Source organism: Sminthopsis crassicaudata, chromosome 2 (genome assembly GCF_048593235.1).
Source record: "Sminthopsis crassicaudata isolate SCR6 chromosome 2, ASM4859323v1, whole genome shotgun sequence".
Lineage (NCBI taxonomy): Eukaryota > Metazoa > Chordata > Mammalia > Dasyuromorphia > Dasyuridae > Sminthopsis > Sminthopsis crassicaudata.
In genome coordinates this window covers 75,921,939-75,935,581 of record NC_133618.1, presented here as the reverse complement: position 1 = coordinate 75,935,581, position 13,643 = coordinate 75,921,939, and the positions used below count along the sequence as shown (strand labels likewise).

At 37.6% G+C, this 13,643-nt stretch overlaps 1 long non-coding RNA gene across 1 annotated transcript; it reads right to left on the bottom strand.

Annotated features, from left to right (window-relative positions):
• Window positions 1-1,030: 1,030 nt before the first annotated feature.
• LOC141553222 (uncharacterized) lies at window positions 1,031-11,185 on the bottom strand. The gene is made up of 3 exons (XR_012485325.1): window positions 11,125-11,185; window positions 1,979-2,065; window positions 1,031-1,223 (listed from the first exon to the last, which is right to left on the bottom strand). It is a non-coding gene; the product is annotated as an uncharacterized LOC141553222 (long non-coding RNA).
• Between the last annotated feature and the right edge of the window lie 2,458 nt (window positions 11,186-13,643).

The window sequence follows — 13,643 nt, the reverse complement described above, 5'->3', positions numbered from 1 at the left end:
TTAGCCCTGGTCATTTAGAAGAAGAGAGTTGTAAAGTGTCTGATTAAAGATTAGGTTTGGTGCCTACCCAGTGAAATCCTTTGCCTTTCCAACTAACAAATACCAGAGCTATGAAAGGAAACATTCAGCCATCCTACTCTGAATAGGAGGAATTAGTTAAACCAGCTCATCATGCTATTGAATCCTTCTGTCTTAAGTGCTATTACATCAGTACTCTTGATTTTTGGAAATAGTACCTTGACTTCTGTGAATCAGAGATAGATAACTGGGAATTAAAAACACAGGATTGTGGAATATTGTCTCTTAATCTCCCAGGTGATAACTATGCAATTAAAAACAAAACAATAAAAGGATAGGATTTAGGAAGTAGGACCAAATCAATGCTGGCAAAGGACAGTCCTGTTGGGATGAGTTTTCTCCTTTTATTCAGTTTAGTCTAGTGGAAAGAGTACTGGCTTTGTTGTCAGAAGACTTGGGTTCAAGTTATTTCATTGATATCTATAGCCATTTACACCTCTGTTTCTCTTTTTCCATATCTATAAACTAGAAATAATAGCTGTGCTATTTTCCTCCTGGGGAAAAGCATTTTGCATATTTCAAAGTTGAATATTAATATGATTTATTATTATTTGCATGATCTGGGAATATCTGGTAAAATTTAATGTTGTCTCTGTAAAGGGAATGTAGTTCTGGACCACAAGTCTTTAATACCCTAAGACTGCTAGATGGATCAGTCTCTGGAGTGCTAGATTTGATTCAACATGCCCTGAGTTCTAATCCTATCTCAAACACTTACTACTTGTGTAATCCTGGGCAAGTCATTCAATACTATTCAACTTTAGTTTGTTCACCTTTAAAATTGGAATAATAATAGCACCTGCCTCCCAGGATTGCTATGAAAATCAAATGACTTAACACCTACTGCTTTTTCAAACTTAAAAATGCTATATAAATGCTAGCATCATCACCATCATTAATAATAATTTCCTAGAGCATCATCCTATGTTGTATCTATTTTATTGGTTTGAGGTTTATATTTTTCCTTGCTAGAATGCCAAAAATAAGTATGGGACACACTGTGAAGCTCAGCATTCTCTAGATCATCTAGTTAATGTGTTTTGGTTTCAATTTTATTCATAAGGGCACTCATAGAATTTAACATCCGTCTCTGTGTTGCTTGGAATCAGACCAATGATGAAACATGAAAAGTCAGTGAAGCAAATCTGTAAAGTAAGGAGATTGGACCAGATGAATTCCTGAAGTATTCCAGTTCTAAGTCCCATCATACTATCTATTTTCAAAGAATTTTGTTCTCCTTCAACTTATCAAGTAGAATGTTATCTCCTTGAGGGAAAGGAATCTTTTTGCTGCTTTTTTCAATCAATATGGGCTTATAACAGTGTATTATCTATACTAGGTTTTTACTAATTGTGGACCAAATTTAATTAAGAACATTTTAAATTCTAGTCCCAAGATCCTAGTCATCAATCTTCTCCCCACAATACAAGAGCCAGTCTTCTAGTCACTGACTGGAAGAAGGAAATGACACCAATTGATTCTAGAATGGAAAAACCATCTATCCCTATATCATTCCTTCCTACACCCATCCCAAGTTGTTATTATTAAAATAGGCCAAAGGTCAATTCTAAAATTTGTTGAGAACCTACTATGTGCAAGATGTTAAGGATACCAAGATGCAATGGAAAAACTGATCCTGTCTTCAAAGAGTTTATATTCCACTAGAGGATAGAAAATGTGAAATATAATATAATTGGAGGAGGGATAGACAGTAACATCTAGAGATAATCAGTAATGGTTTTCCAGAGGATATGGGTTGTTGGGTACCAATTCAGTTACTCTAGAGTTTTAAAGTTTATTGTTTTTTTCACAATAACAGGAGAGAGATAATAAATAATTATTTTCCCTCATTTTATAGATGAAAAAGCTGAGGTTTGAAAAGTGACGATAAAGTTAATACCTTCCTTGTAGACTGCAGAAACAAGATTTGAGACAGAGTCTTCTGGTCCCAGTGCCATGCTACACCTAGCCATCTTAACTGTGGCTTCTAAAATAGAACAAAATAGAAAGGTTACACTGGAATGTGAGACCACAGACATGAGTGCAAGTGCTTACTTTGTCACTTTTCTTTTAAAAAAATAAATTTTATTGAGCTTTTGCTCAATTTATACTCCCAATTTATTTTCCCTTCCCTCTTCAGGAAGTTATGAGAGAGACAGAGAGACAGACAGAGAGAGAACCAAGTCAGCAAAAATGTCTGACATTGATGATGTTCCAATATCTATAGTGCCTTATCTCTGCAAACTGTGAACTTAATGAAATCACTTGCCTGGCCCTCAGTTTCTCCATTTGTAACATGAGAGTTGAACTATTAACTCCTTCAGGTCCCTCCCTGCTCTGACATTTTATGATTCTCAGAGCAGACATAATCAAAATTACTTTCAGCTGCTGGTCTTCTGACATATTCATCATGCAGAAATCTGTGTCAATCACTTAGACAAAGAACAGTGAAACAGATGGAATGAGTGAATAGTGCCGCCATGTATTTTATGGAACACATAGAAATGAAATGCAAAGAGCTCTGGCTTCAGAGGCAGGAATCATGGGGTGCTTGTCCCATCTTAGTGAGCAAGCCCCTTCACTTCACTGGGCTTCAGTTTTTCTGTCTTCAGAAAGAAGAGCAGGGATTAGGTCGTCCCTGAGCTGGTCTTCTGCTCTAAGATTTAGAACTCTAAGATTGTTTTTTTCTTTTTTCTTTTTTTTTCTGAACTATGTTGGCTGAGTGAATGCGAGCTAAGCCCCCAGATTTTTACTCTAAACCTTCACACCACAAGTGACTCACTGCTAATCTCTTAATTTAGGGATGAAATCACCATAATCCAAAATGAGTATAAAAGTCCCAACCTCCCTTTTGCATTAAAAGGTAAAGAAATTACAGTTCTCAAAATGGTTGGAAACAGAGTTGGAGGAGGGGGAAGGAGGAAGTGTTCAGCCAAAAAGAAATCCTACAGTGCCTGGGACCCCAAGGAGTACGATTTGGCTCTGTCCTAGCCAGAACACTCACATGGACTGGTACTAAAGGCTACCAGAAAACCCCCCAAATATGCATTTCATCAAATAGGAGAGTGTTCCAAACCCTCCCTAATGTCCCTGCAGGGACAGAGCACAGTTGCTAATCAGGGCTGTGCCTGTCTGTTAGAAAATCCTGAATCCCCTTATCTCCTATTCATACCTTCTCCCAAACACATACTTAGGAGCATAAATGCATCCATGAAAGTGTATACTCTCACCTAATAGACTGGAGCTTTGAATTACCACTTCAGAAAGCAATAAAAGCAGACTTACCAGGTGGATGGATGTGTGCGAGAAAAAGGGAGACAATGCAATTGAAAGCTACCAACTTTCATCAGAGATCTACTCCTTCAGAAAAGTACCCTGTGATTAACTCAGCATGAAAAGATGGGCAAAACTTTAACCATGGTCCCTGCCCTGAAGTAGTTTTTAATATAGATCTCAGCTTCTTAAACAGTGGTTTGCTACCTCAGTAAATGTTTATTCTATAACCTGTTTTATATACCTATATTCCTGAGATCATGAAAAAAAAAGTCTTGGGTAAAAAAGGGTCATGAGTGGAAAAAGTTTAAGAAGTTCTGTTCTAGTTTATGGAGAAAAAAGAGCATGATAGCATGGAAAGAGCAATGGATTTGGAGACAGGACCTTGGTTCAAAAGCTACTTTTCTGATTTAGTAATAGATAACATCTGGGTCACATCTAGATGGTGCCATAGTGGATCATGAGCTGGGGCTCAAGCCAGAAACATTCATCTTCCTGAGTTCAAATATGATTTCAGATAATTACAAGCCAACATGTTCTTGCGCAAGTCACTTACCTCTGTTTGCTTTGGTTTCCTTTATAAAATGAGCTGGGGAAAAGAAATGGCAAATCACTCCAGTATTTTTGCCAAAAAAAAACACACAAAAAAACCCAAAAAACAAAAAACAAAAAACCAAACAAACAAACAAAACACAAATGGGATAACAAAGAGTTGGATATGATTAAAAAATGACTGAACATGAAACACTTACACCTTTGGAACCTACAGAATAAAGGGATTTCACTAGACAGCACTACTGTGCTTTACAAATAATCTCATTGGATCCTCACACAAACCTCAGGAGCTAGATGCTATTCTTATCCATATTTACAGTTAAGAAAGCAGCTTTTCTAGAGTCAGTATCTGAATCCAGATTTGTACTCCCTAGTACTACCCACTAGAGTTTAGCACAGTGTAAGCATTTAATAAATACTTGTTAACTGATTTAGTTATACTAACAATCTTTTTAAAGTTCTGTAAGAAATCTGAGGAGCAAATCACCTGGGGAAGACAGGGAAGAGAAAGGAAACTTCATGGATTCTGTGTGTTTCAGATGAGCCTTAAATAAGTTAAGAGTAAGAAGAGATAAAGAATTTGGGGTTTTTTTGGGGGGATGCAACAAGTGGCTGCATTCCAATCATAAAGGATTAGAGTAGGAAAAGCATTGGTTTAGGAGAAGAAAAGAGAAGCAGAGAGAGAATCCCAAGTGCCTCTTTTGGTAATATTGGGTTTGGAAAATGAAATGGCCTAAGAAGTAGACTCCATGAAGAATGGAATGCATGTGATGCTCATTAGAAAAACATCCTACTATCGTTTCATTTTCCAATGAGAAAAGAGAGAGGCTGATGAGAAGGGTGAAGGGAACCCCAAGTTCATAAGTGAACATCCACATCAGCAGATTTTAATCTGAATATGTATTTAAAACCTCAAATGTCATCTCATTGGCATTGTGTTCACTCATATCAGGCTTAGAACTGTAAGAGACCTTAGAGATTATCTGTACTAGAGTTCTTAACCTTTTTTTGTTTGTCCTGGACCTTTTTTGGCAGCTTGCTGAAGTCTATGAACACTTTTCCCAAACAATGTTTTTAAGTATACAAAAGAAGATAATGATGCTAAACAAAATTTATATGTTCTAAGCTTTACAAAGCACTTCACAAATATTTCATTTAATTTTCATAATACCCATGACTAGATAGGGTAACATAGGAAGTAGACCAATAGAAATTCAAATCCCAGATTTTTTGACTAAATCCAGGCAAGATTCTTTCCTTTAAGACCATGACCTTCTGATACTTCAAATCCTATTGTGTGTGCATAGTTTAGTCTGAAGCATGATGTAATTCAAAGGATCTTAGTCTTTTTTGAGTCATGAATCCCTCTAGCCAATCTGGTAAAACCTATGGAATTCTTCATAATAACTAACTAGCATTTACATAGAGTTTTCAAGTCTGTGAAAATGTTATAAATGTTATTTATTTGTGTTTTTAAATGCATAAAATAAAATACATCTGATTACAAAGGAAACCAGTTATATTGAAATTATCTTTTTTTTTTTTTTTTTTTTTTTTCCTTTTGCAGGCAATTGGGTGAGTTGTGTGTGGCTTAAATTGTCGCACAGCTAGCAAGTTAAGCATCTGAGGTTGGATTTGAACTGCTGATTTCAGGACCAGTGTTCTATCCACTTCTCCATCTAGCTGCCCCTAGTTTTCATTTGGTTTACATTCTCAAACCTCAGGTTAATAAGTCTTGTCTTAAAATTAGAAAAACCTAAGTTCAAATTCCTTCTCTAACTCATACTTGCAATCATTTAACATCCGCACAGCCAAGGCAACCTTGTTTATTAAAAGCAAGTGATCTGCCTATGTGAAGGGGCTAAGACTGGTCTGTCTAATAACTGAGATTTTTTTGGTGCCAGATCTGTCCGGATAAAAGGGGGATTTTGTGCCTGGTTGGCCTAGATCAGGAGGTTTCTGCGTTGGTAAGCTGGGATAAAGGGGGTTTCTGTGTCTGCCTAGATGAAGGGGTTTTCTATATCTGGTCTGCCTAAATAACAGAGATTTTCGTGTCAGATTTTTCCAAATAAAAGGGGTTGTGCCAGATCTGTCTGGATAAAAGGGGTATTTTGTGCCTGGTCGGCCTAGATCACAGAGGTTTCTTTCTGATAAGCTAGGATAATAGGGGTTTCTGTGCCCGGTTTGCCTAGATGACAAAAGTGAAGTCTCCGACCCAGACCAAGTCACAGATGTGTGTTATAATACGCATGGATGGTGTGACCTTGCCCTAGTCATGTTACCTTTGTGAGGAGCTTGGCTGAGGCAGCCTACCGGACCCCTTCCTTTTTTGGAACCTATGCATCCTAAGCTGGGTCAATGCATGGAGATTTGTCTGGGGATTTCCAGAGCAGCCTGACTTGGTCTTCCCAGTCTCCCTCTTGGACCATGTGAAAAGTCAGCAGTGATGGGCAGGGTGAGCTTTGGAAATGAAGGGAGGAGTACAACCAACTGCAGGCTAGTGATGATAATTTGCAAAAGGAGGAGAGAAACTTGAACTCTGGCATCTCCAAAAAGCGCCCTGTTTGTTTTTTGGCAGAGAAAAGCAGCCCTGGGCCCCCGGGACTCCTGGCTCCAGGCCCAGCCGTGCACACCTCCTATTGGCCCTTGTCCGGCTGTTGCTGAGCGGGCTGCCCTATGACCAAGGGCTTTGACAAGCTCCACCCCGCTCTTGGCCAGATCCCCATCCCTGCAGACTGGGCTGTGGCTGTTCCTCACCCTGGGGATTCAGAAAAAGGCCAAGTTTTTATAAGAGAAGCTAAGGCAGCAGGGCTGAGCCAGAGGCCCCAGTGCCGCCGACCCCAGGGGCCCAGCTCAACTTGTCAGACCCATTTAGTTTAGGGCCCTCACCCTTGTTCCAATTTTCAAAGATTTACAGACTGAGATCCCCTAAAGCAACCCTTTCTTTCCCCCCATTTTACAGATGAAAAAGCTGAGACCGGAGGAAAAAAAAATGCTTGCCCTAGTTCTGACTCTCAAGGACTCTACTTAAAAAATGATCTAGTCTGGTCTGGTCCACACCCATCCCAACCCCACCCATACACTTTCAGGTAAAGAACAAGAGGGGAAATTACACTAATTTTGGCTCTTGAGAATATTACTAATAGAAAGCATTGGATAGATGCTTGTTGTCTGCTTGACAAAAAGACCATCTGACCCCCTTCTCATTTTACAGGTGGAAAAACAGGTTCAGAGATGGGAAATTGCTTTAGTTATTAGGTTATTTATTATTTAGCTATTTAAGCTAGAAAAGAACTTAGAAAAACTCTAGACCAACCACCTTTCCCTCCTTTTCCACTTTCTCTGTTGAGGAAATGGAGGCCTAGAGAATGAAAGGCCCACCTACAATTTCTTAGAGTCAGTGGAAGGGCTAAAACCAGAACCTGCCTGGGTCTCTTGAGCCCTAACCCAGCCCAGCCCAGCCTAGGCCAGCCAGGCTAGTGATCTTGCTTGTATACTCCACACTGCTCTGGCTCTAACAGCCTAAAGGCAGAGGAAAGGACTCAAGTTTTTCTTCTGTTTTCCTGTCTTTAAATCTTTAAAAAATTTTTTTGGTTTAATAACTTTATTAACTCAGAAAACTCCTGGATGATACTAGACTTCATTTCCCAACATTTCTCTCTTCCCCCTTTGCTCTCTCTGCTCCTCAACTTTTGGGTTTCTTCCAGGGATAAAGCTTCTCTGAAAGTTTGTTATTAAAGGGCATTATTAACTCTTCTGATTCTGGTTTTCTGGAAAAAGCCAAGAGAAATCTTAAAACTTAAAAATTAATAGCACAAACTAAAGGGCCTTGAATGCTAAGTGAACTTGATGTTGGCAAAAAAAAATCAGAACTGAAGGAATTGTGCATATGTGTTTGTGTGTTTTACTATAATTTGATTTTAATAGTATTTTATTTTTCCAAATATACGAAAAGTTAGTTTTCAATATTCACCTTTGCAAAACTGTGTTCCAAATTTTTCCAACTCTCCCCTTGCCAATACAGCAATCTGATAACATGCAATTCTAAACATATTTGCATATTTGTCATGCTGTGCAAGAAAAATCAGATCATAAGGGGAAAAATCATCAGAAAAGAAAAAAAAAACAAGCAAAAAACAACAATAAAAAGGTGAAAATAGTATGCTTTGATCCGTATTCAATCCCTTTAGTTCTCTCTTTGGATGTAGATGACACTTTCTATCACAAGTCTATTGGAATTGCCTAGAATCACCTCATTGTTGAAGAGACAAGTCTATCTCAGTTGATTGTCACATAATCTCGTTACTGGGTACAGTGTTCTCTTAGTTCTGCTCTGTTCATGTAAGTCTTTCCAGGCTTTTCTGAAATTAGCCGGCTCATCATTTCTTATAGAACATACTATTCAGTTACATTCATATATCATCATTTATTTAGCTATTCCCCAGCTGATGAACATCTACTCAATTTCCAGTTCCTTACCATTACAAAAAGTGCTGCCATAAATACTTTTTTGCCCAGGTGGATCTTTTCCCCTTTTATGATCTCTTTGGGATACAAACCAAATAGAGATATTGCTGGATCACAGGCTATGCACAGTTTGATAACCCTTTAGTCATAGTTCCAAATTGTTCTCCAGAATGGTGGGATCAGTTTACAACTTAACCAATAATGCATTAGTATCCCTGTTTTCCCACATTTCCTCCAACATTATCTTTTCTTGTCTGGTTAGCCAATCTGAGAGGTGTGAAATCAGAAGGATTCTGAGGAGGATTTTGATACATGATACAAGGAATGTCAAAAAAGAACAGAGCTGTTTTTTTTTGTTTTTTTTTAACTTAACTTTTTTGACTTTTTTATCCTTTTGGCAATTTGGTAAAAATCTGTGGCTCCTTTTCTTAATAATATTTTAAGTACATAAAATAAAATACTAAAGATTACAAAAAACTCAATTGCATTAAAGTTTATATACATATACATACATATGTACATATATATGTATATGTAAATTTTTTTTAAGTTCATGAATACCTGATTAAGAACCCCCTACCTAAAAATCCCCTATCTAGAAACTACAATGGTAAATCTGACATCAGGAGATTAGTAGAAAACTATTATAATAGGTGGGAATGATATTCTAAAACAGGGTGGTGGCAGAGATGAGAGAATCAATATTCAGCATATTTCAGAAGGAGAATCTGTACAACTTGATGACTGATTGAATATGAAAGGTAAGAATAAAAGGAGTCCTAAACCCTCAAGGTTTCAAACACAGGAGACTGACTGAAGAGTAGTGCCACAGAGAAAAATAGGGAAGTGAGATAAAAAGCAACAGATTTCAGGGAGGGAGAGGAAAAATACTTTTCGTAATGTGACAGAGGGAGAAGAGATACTATTTTAGTGATGTTTAGGTTTGGGGGGAGATAGGACGTTCTATCAGAATTTATTCCTTCCTTTATCGTGTCCACATCTGGTATCTCAGAAAACAAACAAAAAAAACTTAGACCTCATTTTCTTAAAAAGAACATACCATCACTGACCTCTTGTCCAATCACAATTCAGTGTTGGAGGTCATTATACTTAATGTTCCTAAATCTTTCTACCAGATGCCAAATAAGGGCCCCTTAGATTGTAGGCATCATAGACCTAATAATAAATATCCCTGAATGCCGACTAAGATCTATAGGATATTTCATTTTCTTCAATGGGAAATCAATCTGATATATGGAAACTAACAAACATCAGGTAATAGTTTAGAAAACAGAGCCTGGACCAAAATGATTTGCTTGGAACCACAAATTGAATCTTTGGAAATGAAAGTTAATATTGGGTTATGTTATATATTGTCTCTTTCCTTGAGTTTGCATGGAAATTACAACACATACCGTCAGCCTGAGGCAAAAAGATGAAGCAAATTAAGTTTGTCATCAGAATCTCTACCTCTTCAATCTTAGCTCCCTTTTCCTTTTTAGTGACTACCTCATGCCCTCAGCCTTCCCCTTTCAGGGCTTCACCCACTCTACCACTATTCTCCTTGAACAGTTATCACTTTCCTTCCCTCTCTCCCACTATCCCTATTAAAGTCAGTTACCGGTCCAGTGAATAGAACACAGGGCCTGGAATCAGGAAAATTGAATTTAAAATCTGGCCTCAAACTCTAGCTAGGTGACGTTGGGCAAGTCATAATGTCTATTTGCTCCTTTTCCTCATCTGTAAAATGGGGTTAAGCAACCTCTGAGTTGTTTTGAGAATCAAATGAGCTAATATTTGTTTTTTAAAAAATCACACAGACCAGGCACAAAATAAATACTATATAAATTCTTAATTCCCTTATGCTAATTTTCTCTCCACTAAATCTGGTCATTGAAATTTATTAGTCAATGCCAGACTGTTTTGTGGTGGTGACTAGCTTTTCTAATCCTTAATAAAATATTTCTATTAGTTTGTATGTTGATGGCTTAAATTGAGTACTTTGAATACTAACATCTATACAAGGTAGGGATTATTATCCCCATTTTAAAGATCAGACAATTGAATGTAGATATAGATATATAAAACATATACATACATATATACACATGTATGTGTATATATATTTATAAAATACATATATATATATATACATATATATATATATACATATATATATATATATATATATATAAAACCATAGAGATATAGATATAAAACCATATAAATAATAGGGCCCCACAGTAGGTAATTAAGTGACCAAGACTCAATTAAAACTGCTTTTCTAATGATTAGCCTGTTCTGTTCCCTTTCTAGAGTTCTTTGTATTTTTAAAAGAATACTAGTTGGTAAGTAAACCAGAGCTTTAACCCAAGAGAATGATGAAAATTTTTAGAAATCATGATAGAGCACTGGAAATAATTTTGTGTGGACCCCTAAAATCCAAACATCACAAAGGACAACAACTTTGGGTACACATAGAGCTACTCCTGCAATTTGCCTCCTCACTGCACAGCCAAGGGCCACACTACCCGTTTCTGCCCCTACTCCTTTGCAAATACTTAGGAAGATCATAGGGTAAGAGACTGTTGAGACAGAACACCACCCCAGGCAAAGTACAAACATTCTTTGAGAGTGCTGGCCTTTTTGCCAAATGTTTCCACCCCTAATATAAAACAACCATGTTCTCTCATCCCATTGTACACTTAGGTGCCTATGTTCAAGTAGAGCAGGCAGGCAAAGGCCACTCACAGAATAGATGATGGATCAGAAAGGGTCCCGAAAGGGTCCACAACCCAGCTTTAAGCTCATGGGATCCTAGAACCAAGATGCCATGAATTCTCTCAAAGCCTTATTTAAATAGGGAAGGGCTCAGAGGGTGTTGATAATATAGTAATCATTACTGACCTTGGATCTGTTACCAATCAGTTAGTTACACAGGGACTGACACCTGAGGCAGTTTATAGAACAGTCTAAAGGATAAGTCTTTCCCCAAGGACATATTCAGAAGTCACAAATCATTCAGGTGAGTAGATTTCCCAAAACTATGCTGCTATCCCACAAAGTTATCACACATTGTTCTCTCTTTCCCCAATACAATCTCCTCTCCAGCCACTTACATGGTTCATTTTAGGATACACCCATCCAGAGATCTCAGTAGCCCCTTTTTAGTTTTTGTTTGTTTGTTTGTTTGTTTGTTTTTTAAGATATGCTGCCTATCAGCAGCCTCAAAGGAAGAGAGAAGGTAGTGTCTTCATTAGGACTATTGACAACAGCTGCTTCCTTCCTGCCTCACAGCCCAACTTCCCTGCCTCACTGACTGTGCTAACATTAAACTCAATGGGAATCTGGGATTGACTTCCGACCCCCAACTGCTGTTGTTCTGCTCACTGTTACTCCGCTGCCCAGACATCTGCCTGCATCTGTTCTCAGTTCAACAACAAGTATTAAGCACTTACTGTATGAAAGACCCCATGCTCAGACTCAGAAATAAAAAAAAAAAAAAAAAGAAAAATGGCAATATTTCTGCTACCAAGAGATTATTACAATGTAAATAAGTAGTCTATGATGGATAGCTAGATGGTAGGGTAGAGTGCCTGGCCTGAAGTCAAGAAGACTCATCTTCCTAAGTTTAAATGTGACCTCAGATATTTATCAGCTGCTTGGCCACGGACAAGTCACTTAATCCATGTTGCCTCAGTTTCCATACCTGTAAAAAGAGCTGGAGAAAGAAATGGAAATGGGAAACTACTTCAATCTCTTTGCCAAGAGTCACTATGAGATGGACCCAAGTGAATAACAATAGGTTATGACACATTGAAATAAACCTTATAACAACCAGAAAGTGGGTAATATAAGCAAAGGAAAGACTGAAGAGAATTAAGGAAAACAGAAAAGATGGAAGACAATCCTCATAGAAGCTGGCCCTTAACGGAAGAAGATTTTAAGGAAGGAAACTAGCATTTATTTACCCCTACTATGGGCCAGGTATTGTGTTAAGGCTTTATTTTTGTTTTTAAACAAATATCTTGATCAATTTTCATATCAGTTCAGAGAGGCTAGTGCTAGTATCTCCATTTTGTAGTGGAGGAAACTGAGGCAAATGGAGTTAAATGAATGGCTCAAGATCATCTAGCTAGAAAATATCTGAGGACACATTTGAACTTGGGTTTTCTTGACTCCAGAATGAGCTCTCTATTCCATTCTATACCAGTTAGTTGTTATTTTTGTTTGTTTGTTTTGTTTTTGTTTTTGTTTTCCCCATTGTAACAGCTACAGATGAAAACGGAGTACTCAAGCATAATGACTAACAGAAGTAGAAAAGGGCAGGCTGAGATTAAGGAACATCTAGTATCAGTTTGGTGGAAACCAAATTTATGAATAAATGTAACATAAGAGAAGATTGCAAAGGTAGGTTGAAGTCAAAGGATAAAGTCCTAAACATTAAACTAAGAAGTTTGTATTTAATCCCATAGGTCAATGAGTTCAACTCAAATAAAAAACTACAGTCAGTAATTCTTATCCCACGAATCCCTGCAGCTGTGTATTGACTTAGTTTTAAAATTCAATGTTACCTATGTTTTATTGTATTTTATTTGTTTTGTTTTGACTACTTCTCATTTACATTTTAATTTGGTTTAGACTGCTCCCAAGTATGTGGCTAGGTTTGTTTGTGCCTTAGCCATAAAAAATAAAATAAAATAAAATCCCAGAGGGAAAGTTAAATGGCCCAAACCTATGCTTTGTATTTTGGTTCCTAGAAGGAAAAGATTGAAATTGAGATAGACTGGAGGCCAGAAGGTTGGAGACTTCTACCAAAGTTCAGGCAACTAGTGAGGAGTGTGGTAGAGTAGGAAAAGGGAAAATAACCTAGAAGTCAAAGATATGACCAAAATAGACTTAATAGGAATTGGTAATTTTGTAGATATAGCAGGGATTAAGGGATAAGGGAGATGAAAGAAGAGTCAAAGAGGACTCTGAAACTCAAGAGAGGGAAAGTCTGGGTGATCTGTTTTAGCCAACTTTGACAACTATCAAAAGTGGAGAGTGGGCTTAGCCACACAAAGTCATACCTAGAATCCATGTAGCCATCTTTGGCCCTCACAAATGGGGGAAATTGGAGCTGAGAGGAGGAGGAGGAGGAAAAAGAGGAGAAGGAAGAGGAGCTGGAAAAGAAGAAAGTGAAGAAGGAGGAAGAAGGGGAGAAAAAGGAAAAGGAAGAAAAAGAAGAGGAGAAGGAAGAAAAAGAGGAAGAAGAAGAAAAGAAGGAA